Consider the following 14,551-nt stretch of genomic DNA (forward strand, 5'->3'; position numbering starts at 1 on the left):
AACAGACTGGGTAACAGATGCAGAATAAGAACTGACCAGTCAAAAAGAGCACTTAATTTTAACTTAGACTAGGTTCCACTAGTAAACTCCAGCTAAGAGTGCATATGAAATGACAGCCTCAGTCTTCTCCTAGCTAAATCATATCAAGAAGACACAGACAGTTCTTACAAGCATTTCTCATGAGCTAAGGCTTTTAAGGGAAGGAAGCAGACAAGGAATAGAGAAAAAATGATGCTGATTCTGTTCATTAGAGTGGTCCCTGTCCCCTGTACTGAATCTAAGTTATATCCCTAAAGCTGTACAGAAGAGATCACTTCCAGCTCCATGCTCTGAGGACACTGCATCTCATGACCTGGGGATTTTACACTAAGGTAACTGATTTCAGTGCCAGAGTTAAGAGCTTAAACCCCCCAAGCTGTTCGTAAGCCTCCAAAGTTATTTCAGGGAACATGAATACATGAGTATACAATGAGCTCTTGAGATTCTGTACCTATATAGAATAGGTAGGCTCCCAACTCAGGCCCCAAAGTCAGAGTTGTAAGGAATATGCATGTACATCCATCCAAGTTAACACGCACAGACTAGAGACTATATATAGCTTGAAAAAACACCTTGGACAATCCCAAAAGAAAAGCCAGCTTGTCTAGAGGGCAATTCAAAGCTCAATTGAAAGATTTGCCCTGCCACACTGGTGTCACTTAGAAGTTTCCTTCAAGCCTTTTCGTATAAACCATTGCTGTCTTTCTCCTTTCCTTAATTGCTCTGTAACATTCTCCTGGAAAGGGTCATCTCACTATAATGTTTACCAGCCTAGCCGTGAATGCCTTTGTTTTTTGAACCCTTTAATCTTTATATCCCCTCACTCTCCCTCTTTATAATACTTTGGAACATTTATTAATACCCTAAATGCACTTGGTTCTGCTGTTTGCTTGCCCAATCTCCCATCTATCAGCTCACACATTCTTTAATTCAGCTACACATTCTCTCATCATTCATCAGTCCATTTACACATTCTTCTATCCATCCTCACGTTCTCTCTCTTCTTCTCACTTGCCATTCTGTCATCTCTGTCATTTTTACAGAGCTCTACTGCCTGTCTCCTGTGGGCTCTGCAACCCTGGCTCTACCAGAGTATGAAACAGTGTGTCATTGTATACCATCTTGCACTCAAAATTACCATGAAGCATTTCACAGCTAATCATACCTGCAAATCCAAGTATGTTTTATACATTCAGTGGTCCTGATTCTGATTTCATTCACTTAACAGTAAATTAAAGCAATGCTAGTGGGAATATACAGGTGTAAAATTAGTTTAAGTAAGATGAAAAAGAACTCATATTTTCTACCAACATCATCAGTATTAAAGGGCTAAAAAAGGAAGTTGGATAAGTCAAAATCCAGCAACTGATCTTTTGAGAAGAATGAAAGTACTGGAAAATTGGAGGATTGTTGTGTTCTTAGCAGAAGTGTCATAAAGAAACACTCCCTGAGCTCATGTTATTTAGTCCCAGAGACTATAATACAATGGAATATGTCTTGCTGAGTATAAAAGACATGAGAAAAACACATTAAAAATTTGTACAAAATCCAGCACAAATACAATTGACTCCACAGAGATCCCTCTCAAGGTTCACACACGAACACCCTAACTAATGGAACTAACAGGCAGTAGCAGTGCTTGTAACAAACATGAGAATCCATGGAAACAATGAAAAAACAGAAGCAACATGGACAACTTCAGTTACCTGCACAGGCCTTGCTTTGTTAGCAGTCAGGCAAGGCATAAAAAGGTGAGGCAGATTCTTCCCACATACAAACACAGATAAGAGCTCTTGAGACTGAGTTGATGGACTTAAGGTATCCACAAGATGTAAGAGACCAGATGAAGATTTAATTTGGACCTATGGAATCAGATTTGAAATGGGCCGATCTAACAGTCTTCAGCAGAGATAGTCACTCAACTCTGTTTGTACCAATAAAATTAACCAGGGACAAGATGATTCACTGAAAAGGTGAAAAGAAAAGAGAGGGTTCTGCATGTCACCATCAGACAGGACAAAGAAATATCTTTTAAAGAGGCGGCTAGAGACGTAGCTGGAGTGCAACAACGAGACAGTCACCAGACAATATGGCACAAATGGGAATGATGGCAAATGAAAATCCAAGAAGGAGGAGAATGAAATGCCTACACACAGAGACTAACAACACACAGGAGGAGGACCGAGAGATTAAAACCACAACACAGTCTTAGTTTAAGAAAATGACCAAGGAACAGGGTGAGAGAAAGACATGAAAAACCCATTCAGTTCCAATTCCCAAATGTAGAAAGGAAGAAAATCCCTCAAACTACCAGGAAACAAAAATTTCTTATTAAAAAGCCATGGAATATACAAGATGGTCATGGAAAAAAGGAGATAGATCTAGAGGTAATGTCAACACTACATAATCACTTATCATCAGCTTAAGAAAAGAGTATGATGAATGGATATTGCAAATCAAACTCCAAACACTGACCATAACATCATGCAGAAGTTCTGTCTGTCATCTTCTGTTTTACTTGTGTCAATAGTTTCACTGAATTGAACAGAATTTGGCAAGACAGAAAAATAAAATCAAAGCGGTTCTTTCATATAAAGAATTGAAAAAAGAAACTCATCAATACCAGGAAAACTGAATGAGGAAAATCAAGACTACAGACAGACTAAAAGACCTGACAGAAAACACTCAAGAAGCCAGCCATTATCACAAAAGAAGAAATAGCATGATTTCGCTTCCACAAATAGCTACCACATCTTGGAGAGTTTGAAATTCATTGAAGTGGAACCCAGTGGAGGCCACAGAGAGGAAGAGAGGGCAGTGGAGGTTATTTGAACCCAGAAATATGCATCTTAACTGAGATACAGTCATGTTGAGCAAATGTTTTGGAGGTAATGGAATGCAGATTTAAAGATCATAGAAGTAGTAAAGGGCAAATGAGTTCAAAGAGACCTCATTGACTCTGCCATTCATTCTTGACCTCTGAAATACTTGCAGCTTATGATGAAAGCAGTGACACAGGCTTTGTCATAGCCTTGTTAATTAACTAATTATCTAAGTCCACAATCATAATGAGAGCTACACAAACAGCATTCAGAACACATCGTCATTCACCAGATCAAGTTACAGTTAAGGAAAACTATTTTTGTGGTTTATTTTCTCCCTTTCAGACTCCTACAGAATTATGATGATGTGTTAATGGCTTAAAAGTATCTTTAGCAAGTTGGTACAAGGCTCAGCTTTCACTGATAATCAGCATTTTGAATGAGCCCATAATGATGCTTTAAATTCAGTTCTGAGTGGCTTAGTGCCTTTCCCCTCTTCAGAGCATTCATATGGTTTTGATCTTGTTGCCTTCTCCAGAGGAGACTACCAATAGTTTGCAGGAATGGGGGAGAAGGGGTTTAAGAGTGTCATTTACATTTCTGGGGGGTAGTTTTCTGAACTGAATGTTTTAGAAGCCTGCACTTGCCTAATGCAGTTCAACATGTGAACAGAAATTACTGGGGTTTAAAGTAACTGTAACCACTCAGGAAGGAAACAAAAATCAAACACCGATGTATTGATGGATACCTCTGCAATGTGCATGAGTGTTTCAGAAAGCAAACTTGAGGCTGGCTAAGGGATGGTAGGGATATGAGTACTAAAAATATTGCAAATTGCATCAGTTACCATTAACTTTTACTGTGGAATACTCAGATATGTTCTGATTATGCTATGGAATAAACAGAAATAAAAGTATTGCAAAGACAGTGATGGGCATAACCACAGATATGAACAGGTTTCTAAAAGATCAAAGCAACTGGAGCTACCCATATCCATCCCTCCAGTGCAGCTGTTTCCTATTGCATTGCCAGACAAAAGCTGTATGAAGGCCCACAGGGTGAGAATCCCTTCTCCATGAGCATCCTACCAGCTCAGACACCACTTACACAGCACAACAGACACTTAGCCATGTCCTTGTGGACTGCTGAGTGAAAAAGTCACAGCACTGAGCTGGAAAGCTTAAACTCAAACAGGGAGCAAATAAATGCGCACTGAAAGAAATGAAGAAATAATTAATAAACCTGAGAGACCAAGGGGGACTGGTAGAGAGGTTTTTTGCCGTCTACAAAACAACTGAAATGAGTTAAAATAAGCATAGAAGCAAGGATCTACCTTCCACCACCATGGCAGAAGTGGAAAGGGGCAAGGAGTGAAGAACATGACTGTTTAAACAAACCTCTTTTATTTACATCCTGGCTGACTTGGACATTATGATTTTTTTTTATTTTAAAAGTATCCTAGCTTATTTTGTAATAGAAATTGGGGTTTTTTTGTTGTTAGCCTTTGTTTTTGTTTGGGAAGAGAAGATTATGAGAGAAGGTCCTGGCACGTTGCTCTCAAAGCTTTTGCCAACTTGGGGTCTTGTCTCTTCCCTTTAAGAGACAAGGGAACTTCCCTTTAAGTAACAGGATGTCTGCAAGCCCACTCCATAAGGTCTATGGTATTTCATTTTCTGCACCTATTCTATAATTGATGTCTCATTAAAAATGTTCTTTTGTGCTGTATTTCATGGCACAGGCTAAAGGGGCGACATTTTCCTAGAATTATGTTTGAAAACCAGTCTCAGATTTCTATTGCTGCATGTGACAGACGGAATAACAGAGATGAAAGGAGACCATGGAAATTTTGACTAATGAGGAGAACATGAAATGTAGTTAGCCTTTGGAAATACCTTAAAGCAGTAAGTCTATATATTACCTTGTGTACTTTCCTAGTTACACACACAGTTTTTATATAGGATTTACCACTGAATTACCTAAGCATTTCAAATACATCATTTCCACAGCGCTTTTCTGGGCACACCTCACTTTATTTGTCCATGCACACCTTGGACATGGGCGTGTTCTAGAAACAGAGTTTGGTCAATGTTTCTGAAGAAAAGTCCACAACTGCTCCATTGATTCCCACTGGAACACCATCAGGGTGCTGCAGAGCATTGCTCACAATGCCTCTCTCCAAGAGACCCACATACTTGCTTTGGGACACATAGCAAGTACAAAGCAATGCTAGAAATAAAACTCCAACAGATTTAATTAGAGGCTGATGTTTTAACTCCTTTTTTCCTACCATCTTCCCTGACCAAAGGCTGAAATCTGGCACTGGCAGAGCTTGAAACTGGTTGCAGGAGACAATTAACAAACTATCACACTGCTATCTCTCTGCATGGCTAAACAGACATATCAGCAACATAAAGCTATCCAGATCTCAGGCTCTGTTTATGAAACAACTTGCCTTAAGCTACTCAAGTCACCTTAGGAAGAAGGCATGTTTTTTAAAAAAAAAAAAAAAAAAAAAAGGCGGCCAGACAAAATCCTCAGTTGCTTTCTACACTCTACATCCAAGAACATTAATACTAAATTTCACGTTTCTCCTCACACAGGCCACTCCTTATATGACTAGCAGCATGACACATAAAACAAGGAGTAATTTAACAATGTCCACTTCTGAAAAGAAGAAAAACTTTCATCATTTTTTCCTCACACTGTTGGTAGAAACTTAAAGGAATAGCTAGAATTTTCTCTCCAAGATGAGAACTCCTTCAGGAGAGTCAGCAAAAACATGGACTGTTTGAGGGGAACAAGTAGTTTCTCACTCTATTGCTTTACTTTTCTAATTGACTTCCAGAATCTTTCTCATCGTGACTGTTCTTCTAGGCTACCAAAAGGTGTGTTTCATCTCTGTCACACACTTCTTTCGTTTCTGAAAGAGAGCACTGTATGTGCACCCTGTACTGCCACGATTAAACATGAATCTTTCACATCTGGAGACCTGTGATGTGACTTTGAATCCTTGCCACACCAACTGAGAATACAGAGCCAAAATTATACAAAAATATTAAGCATGCAGACAACGAGAGATAACACTCACAATGTGGGTATAATACAACAACAACTGAACTGGTCTCTACGAACATTTTTCTTTCATTTGTTCTGTTGTGAAATTTGTATTTTTGTCACTCAACTTCCTTGACAGATTTGGGGACTGCATGTTAGTTGTACTGAATTTCCAGCTCCCACAGCTCAACCCAGGGCTGTTGCATGTCAGAGTTTAGAATTAAACATGCAGAATGCAGAGAACAGTTACAATACATCCCCTATGATGAGAATGAAAACGTAAATAAGGAAATTAAAAATCCCACGTCTAAAATAAAAATAGCAGTCACCACCATAGAGACTGTATGAGGCAAAATGAGAACTACATTTCAGCAAAACTGCACACACTCCTGTAGCCAGAAAAGAAAAACCTTCTCCTTTTCTCAGTGGGATATTAAAGTTTATAGCTGTACTTCTTATTTTTAGATAGTTCTTTGAATGCATAGCTTCTGGCTTCCTTAATTTCTTTTGTATGTAATATGTTTTGATTTTTTTTTTTTTTTTTTTTTTAGAGCTGAACAGATGTAAATCAGTGCAGGCTGTGGAGGTCTTAAAAAGTGTAACAGTCAAAACCGTAACATTCATAAATACTTTTATTATCCTTTGTGGAATGGCTTGACATTCATGTCTCCAACTTGGCACAATAACCAGCATAATTTTGGACATGAGCAAACACACTAACACCATCTCATTTCAGGCTGTTTAAGAAAGTAGAAGAGCCTATGCACACTCCTTATGTGCAGCAAGGGTTGTTAGTGCTATAAAGTGTGTGTGACATAAAGCAGTAAAGGAATCTCACACTCATTTTTCACAGAGAAGAATCACAATTGTTAAAGACTGATTCATGTTGCTGACAGACATACACTGCACAGCTACGTGCAATCTGGTTGCTACTTCCAAAGAGTACAGGCATGCTGGGGAACCTTGCTGAGTGAGTGCTAATGAACCTCTAGAAGAGGCACCATCACGATTCTCATAATGAGTTGGCTGATCATCTTTCAGTTCCACCAACCAAAGAAATTAAAATAAGTCCAAGTACAGGAGCTGTGATCCATATCCAAAGATCCAAGTGGGGGGCAGAGGGAACGACCAGTTGTCTGAAGACGTAGCATTATAATTGATGGCTCTGTTTTAGCTGTGAATGAAGATCTGAATCATTGTAATACACAGGATTTGCAAGTCATTCTCAGAAAACTGGTACTAAGCCCCCTTAGGAAATTTCACTGAGTGCAGCCATTGGTTTTTCTCAAATGTCATCTTCTCCATTGGACACATGTAAGCACAGGAATGTGTTTATACCACAGCAAGGTGAGTATCTCAGCCATGCTTTCTATTAAATGTTAACCTTCAGATGTAAAACAGGCTCATGCCACAAACCCACATGTAGTTCTAATCCTTATTTAGATTAGACAATTATCCTTTTATTGCTTCTAAACTAAACATCGCGCTAGATTTCAATCAAGTTCATTTGGTTCAAATGAATGCTCTCCAGTTGTGAGAAATATCTGAAAGAATTAGTGGTTGTTTTGTAGGAAGAACAACTCAGAAGAAACATTATGCATGTGGTCCTTTGAGGCTGTCACACAGCAAAGGCTGGGGGGGGGGGGGGGGGGGAAACCACAATAAAAAACCCCACAAAAACAGAAAAGAAAAGTCTGTGTTCACACATGATGCAAGGTGTGTTGGCTACTTCAAGACGGGGGGGGGGGGGGGGCAACAATCAGGTCTAGCAAACAGAGCTAGGATTAGCCAGAGAAAAAACCAAACACTACATACAACATTTGGAGAAACAACTGAAACACAGTTCCCAAGTACACAATGTAGAAATTGAACATGACACATACATTGCCACCAGCTATCCCTTTAAATCAAAAGAGTTGAAGATCTAAGTCTGGATTTGATTGCAGCTACAGTTCCTGAGCCAATTCAGGGCTAGTGCTTTGATTCAGTTCTAATAATACCAATTTAAGTTACTTCCGTGACATTTGAGCACCAAAGAACAGAAGTCTTGATATTATCTATTCTTATGAGCTGACTCAATTAATTACAGAAGACATCCTTGATTTAGAGCTTATGTGGATTCCCCCAAAATTAACATTTCCTACTGCAAAAGTTGTAAATGCCACTGAGGAGGCATGAGACACTTAACTATCCTGAGAATGCTTTTGCAACATAATACCAATTATATCAAGACTCCTATGACACAAGTGGTGTTAGTGCATATAAGACATTCTAAAAAAGAATGATATAGAATCAGGAAAAAAAAAAATTAGATTACAGTTCCCAGTCTTCGCTGTATTTGCAATCGTGCCAAATATGTTCACTGTCAAGCTGTCATTTTATATTAGAAGTTAATTTTCTGCTATCGATCCTCTCTCTGCTTATTCTTCTTCTCATTCTTCAGCTGCCAGGATTTTAGAAGAGCAATAACAACCAAAACTATAACAAAGGACTTGAAGTCCCAAATAAATTTAGCACACAATCATTCCATAACCATCACCTAGACTGACTACTACAGCCTCATGCAAATTTTCATTAAAGCTGCCATGCATTTGAATAATGAGTCACTGTTTAAAGAGAAAAGAGTAGAAAAGGCATCTTGCTTTCATCTTGAAGAGAAAGCTAAAATCAAATAAAGGTACTTCACAGCGTAGGTGTATATAATATAGTAGTTGCTACACAGAACACACCTTGTTTCTGAAAACAAAATCAGACAAGGACAGAAACACAGCCCACAAATCAGGTGTTAGATTTCAGTAAGAAATTAATGAAATATACCATGTAGGATAGATTGTTACATAAACAGAAAAGGATAAATAATTGTGATAGGTACAATTGCCCCAGTGCACTCAAGCTGCATTCTATGCTCATTAACAGGTCTTGTCAGTATGGATATTCCTGAAAGTTAAGTGAAAGAGCCATACATATAGTCTTTCCATCAGCCTTTTCAAACACATTGCTCTTTCATTAAGATTTACTGTCTTTGCACTTCTCCAAGCTGTTTTTAGCTGAGAGATAATATGGGAAAAAGTAGACCAAAGTATGTATACGCCCTGAGCATGTAAGATCTTTCTGGCCCGCAGTGATGGGACACCCTCTCCTGGAGAAACAGAAACACTTTCCCCGCTCTATTGGTTTAAGAATAGGAAAGTAGTGATATTCCTGGCGTCTGGAGCCAAACAGCCACAACAAATCTTGATATAATGACAATAACTAGGAATGTTTCCCCTTGATATACATAAGATTCTTCCCAGGACTGGCAAAGACACTGTTAGATTCAGTAGTCTTCAGAAAAATCACTCATTCACATTTAAACAATTAACAGTGTTAGGCTATAATAGAATCTCAGCAGAAGAGAAGACTCACTAGATGAAATCAGTCATGAAATCAATTGGCTCAAATTCAGATCTTCCACAAGAGGGATCCCATTGGTTGACCAACTCTCTACATTTCAAAATATGTCACTTTGAACCTGGCAGCATATCACCCTTCAGGTGGTTAAGTCCTAAAGTTAAAAATTAAGACAGCTCAGACTGAAACACAGGGTCATTGTGTTTGGCTAGAAGTCTGAGTCCTCACTTCTTTAAAATGACATGGTTTCACACCTTTATGGATTATGGTAATTCTCACTGATCCATTCATATTTGCTTAGAATGTCATCTGAAACTTCCGTGAAACTTCTTAAAGGGATGCCTGCAAGAGGCAACCTGAAAATAATAATCAATATGCCTGTGGATGAATTGTCTTTTAAAAGGTGGCGAATAGAGCAGGGATTTGTGGTGCCAGTAACCAGGACTAACTGTGACAGAACGTAAGTTCCTGACTGATTGTAGCCTTCAAAAATGAAAGAACTGTACAAGTACATGGCTACCAGACGAGCAGCCTGGCCTCCAACATGGCATATTTACATTGGCAGCAATATCTTATATGATACTCTGGAACAAACACTTAGGCGATTAATTTTTGCACCCTGAGGTGGCTGGCTGCTAATCTGTATGCAGAAAGTGGGACAGCACTCTCAGTGAAGTTTCTGACCTGGACACTGCTGATTTTTATCTTATTTAGAGGTAAGAAAGATTGGGAGAAGGAAGACAAGATGTCACAGCTCAGTGTGGCCACTGATGTGAATTTTGAATTTCATTTGACATTGGTAACATATTTCTCTCATTTGGAGAGCATCTAACCACAGCCTCCTGTGCTATGTCAAGTTTTTAATAAAAAACAAATGATCAAACTCCAGGTACCTCTCAGTTTACAGCTCAATTTAGAAACAGTCAGCAGAAGAACAGAGAAGTAGCACACTGCTCAGGCTATGTCTGATCAAAGGGGAATTATTCCTCACAGTTTAAGGAGCACTCACTTACTGTTTACCTCACGGCAGGAATGAATAGCAAGGGTAAGGCATTGCAGCCCCTAGGAAGTCCCTGCAGCCCTTAGAAAGTCTGCAGAGAGAATTTCTAAGATGCTTTAAAGCACAAAGGTTCTCAGTGCCCACGGCAAACTGGAAGAATATTCCTCCCCTCAAGTTACTTCAACACTAAATCATCACCTGCAGGCTGAAGCTGTCATTTCATGCTGAATAGCATCTTACAGTGTCAGGACTTCTACTCAAATCATTTACTCTCCCCCTCCCCACCCCAAAACACATAGTGGTTTCTTACACAAGCATTAACAGAATACTGAATTACTTTCAGGAAGGAGTGAGTTTTACATTAATATGTAACATACGTTAAAGTCCTGATTAAATTCAGCAGCTGCCATCCAGTCACTTCAAACAGTTCTACATTCAATTACAGTTTGGGGTTTATAAAAAAAATAATAAAGATCTTAGCATTTCCTTGCGTAAGTGCTAGCTTAAGAGTAAGTGGTTTGGTCTATAAACAGTAAGAATGGAGCTTAATGACGAGATACCACTGGTGCAAGAATCAGAGAGGCAAGATGCAAATTAAATACAACCATTTCAAAGATGCTGCTGTACTGTAGACTTTATAGCACCAAACTGTCACTAGGGGAAATGGCTGAGGTTCTGGTGAGGATCAGACAGACAAGACGTTTTTCATTCACTGTCTAGTCAAAGCACTTTGTCCATTCATTTTGGTAAAAGGGTCATCTCTCAGAGTATACGCACTGGCATTATGGCAGTGGGATCTAATTTCATCTGCCAGTCTCATGACTAAAACTAAAAGTACGTATATTTAAAAAGGCAATCATAAGTAGGAAACTCAAATTACCATTCTTAAGACATGCGAGTTGGATTAATGGAGAAGAACCAACAGAATAAACCACTATCAGTCTAGGGCAACAGGAAATTTTTTCAGTTACACACAAGAATTTAATGCAGTCTGTAATGTTTTACATAAAGCCAAAACTCGGGCTATAGATGTTGGAAGTCCCGTGCATCTCTGTGTTAGGAGCAGTGTTCAATTTGTAAATCCCTATGCACAGAACAGTGCACACTTACTTAAAAGGAAAGTAATGCAAATCTTTTAACTCTGCTGCACCATAAATCACAAACTGGCTCCTTGAATACAAATCCTCCAAAAACACCTGTAAAGAGCTGGTAAAGCCAAACAGCCTTTCAGCAATCCCCCATGCAGACCAGCCCTCTTATACCACAACCTACAGAACTGTAGATACTGAGTAATGCCTTCATTTACAAAAATACTAATGAGAGATGGCACATGCTTGACATTACCCAACTGCACATTACCTCTTTTTTCACTGTCTTTTCTCAAAATAGAGGATTAAAGCCTTTCTATTCAAGATAATTGTACAATGGGAACACATCCTTTCAGAGCTCATACACACCCAACCAGCAAACAGAACTCAGCAATCGCTCCTAAACGAGTAGCACAGATTCTTTGTTCAATCAATAAGACTTTTACAAGGAGAGTCAACCTAAATTCTGGGACACTGAACTGAAGCATGTATATACCTATCATATGTATAGTGTATTTATGGTTTTATTTTTAGCAAAACACACAATTCAGCACAAAAATTTATCATCCTCAAAAAGTTAACTCATCAACCAGGTTGCTAAAAAGTCTCTCTTCAAATAATATCTCATTTCTGCTGTGTATTTCATCCTAAGGAATCTTGAAGGGGCTTTGAAAAATGCAACAAAGCACTGTATAAGTGATATACATTATGTTATCATTTTCCTCTCCAATGAACTCTAGCACCTGTTTGACACTGAGCAGCATAGCTGCACAGCAGGCTACAGCTTGAAGCAAAACAGCTTTTTATATTAAAACTGCAGGTGGAGTTCAGAGCCAATGTAATTACAGAGTCTGGAATTTCATCAGAACGCTAAGGTTAAAACTCCTTTCACTACTTCTTGTAAAAGTCTGTAGAACTTGAATTAATAAAAAGATTTCCCTCTAGCTACTCTTATTTTGAATTGACACCTCTTCACTCAACTGGCAACTTCAGTGGTCAGTAAAATCACAGAGGAATCTCAGTTAGAGCTTCCCAACAGATATTGTATGTTGGAATGAGTTCAGGATTTTCAACTGGGGTGCAGGTGAGCCTTTTCAAAGTTTGGTTCACAGCTGTGAAGGGGCCATGCTCTTTTGTCTATACTGTTAGTGTCCATCAGGTAGACGGCATGTACCAATTTTTAATGCAAACACCATGCTAATGCTTCCAGCAAGATTTGTCTGAAATTGCTTCTTTTCTTGACACCAAGAAAGCAGACTGGCATGTCAAAAAAATAATTTGGAACTTACCCACCTGCTCTCTCTACAGACTCTCTTCAGAGCAGATCAGCTATCTGAGACTACAGGCACAAATCTGGAAAAGCTTAATTGCACTACCTTTATGGACAAATGTCTATTGATAGAGAACCATGAAGAAAAAAGTAGGTTCAGTATTTAAGAAGCCTGGAGCCTGTGCATTTTTATCTAATCTCTGATCAACTTCAGTGTCTTCAGAACACGCTTTAACTTTCCCTACAGATGGAGCAATTGGAGGACTTCTTTCCTCTGCCTGGTCATATATTGTCACAAAATCTGTAGAACTTGGCAACTTCTACATTTCTGTCAAATGTTAAAATCAACCCAGGTTCAAAAGTTACCAAGGGGAGACCTCTCCCTAAACCAGTGCCGGGTGTGATTACAAAAAAAAAAAAAAAAGCCCTCACATTTAGAAGGGCCTGAGGAAAGAGAACAGTACATGCAGAGCAAAGTGTACCATTCAAGCCTGATTCTGACTTGACAGACTTGAGAGCCGGAGACAAAGCTTTTTCCCCCATGTACTTAATAAGAATCCCCTATAAAAATCTATTTATATGCAGACACACAAGCAAATGCACATGAACTCACAGGCACCATTTGGATTCTGGAAAATCCAAACTTTGCAACAAGTATAAATACAAAGTTTAAAATAAGAAGTTTAAAAATTTCTAAAAACAGTGGATCAGACATGCAATAAGTCTTTGTAAATTCTGTGTATGGAAAAGAAGCCCCCATACACACGCCAATATTCCGAAGTTGCCTGAGCTGTCACTGATTTAACAGAAAAATATTTCAACTTCTTTAGAAAGAGAGAAAATGGGGGGCAAGGGTGAAAGAGTAATGAAAGGTAACAGGTTAAGATGATACGAATTTGTCCCTGAAGAGGTTTTTGGCAGGAACTCAAGAACGAAATCTATATTTGCAAACACCAGTGGGAACTGAGAGAAACCCCAGCCCTGCCAAATTCTGTGGCTTCATTTTGATGGATGAGAAGTCATCATATAGCTAGCCATATATGACTTGAAGACTTTGAAGAAATGTACAACTTCCAAATGTCCAAATTCATGAGTAGTTTGCCAGGAGACTACCTTGAATAGATGCCAGCAGTATTTTATGTGGTGGACATAAGGAACATATTTCCATAGAAGCAAAGAAAAATAAAGGATGAAAGAGCCTTGGAAGTCACCTGTTCATCTAGTTGCAAAAGAAAATCAACACACACTCCCAGGGAGATGTTTGTATCTCCTGTTCCTAAAGACAGTGAAGGCCTGTGACTTCAGTCCCACTCCCACCAGTTCATTCCACCATTCCTTTAGGCTTACTCCTACAATTTTTTTCTTAGATGTCCAACTTCAGTCTTTTTTACTACAATTACTTCTTGTCCTAGCCATAAGGAAGAAGAGATTATTTCCTTCCATTTCACAGTAACCATATTTGCATTTGATTAAATCCTCTCCCCCTTCAGTTTTTGTCTTCTGGAGCCTCTCTCACTCTAAGTAGTTCAACCATATTTTTGAGCTCTCTCATTGTTCTTGCGCTTCTGTGTCCAAAACTGAACATGCCACTTGAGTTAAGTGCTTCACCAGCACTGAAAAAGTGGAAGGGTTACTCCATGCATTTTGTAGGCCATACTACTTCTTTAGTATACCATCCTTTGCTCCTTAGACTCTCCCTCATGCAGTTCAGAGACAGTAACATCACTTGGCTCTGGTTCTCCTTCTCTCACACAACTCTCATGGTCCTCAATGCAGCCCCATCCCTGCTCTGCTAAAGACCCCCCTTCCTCCCAAACTGTCCTTGTCAATTTTATTGCTGAAGATTCGTATTTTGGCTTAATTAGTATCATCTGCAGAGCACTTAGTC

The sequence above is a fragment of the Strix uralensis genome, chromosome 9 (assembly GCF_047716275.1).
Source record: "Strix uralensis isolate ZFMK-TIS-50842 chromosome 9, bStrUra1, whole genome shotgun sequence".
Lineage (NCBI taxonomy): Eukaryota > Metazoa > Chordata > Aves > Strigiformes > Strigidae > Strix > Strix uralensis.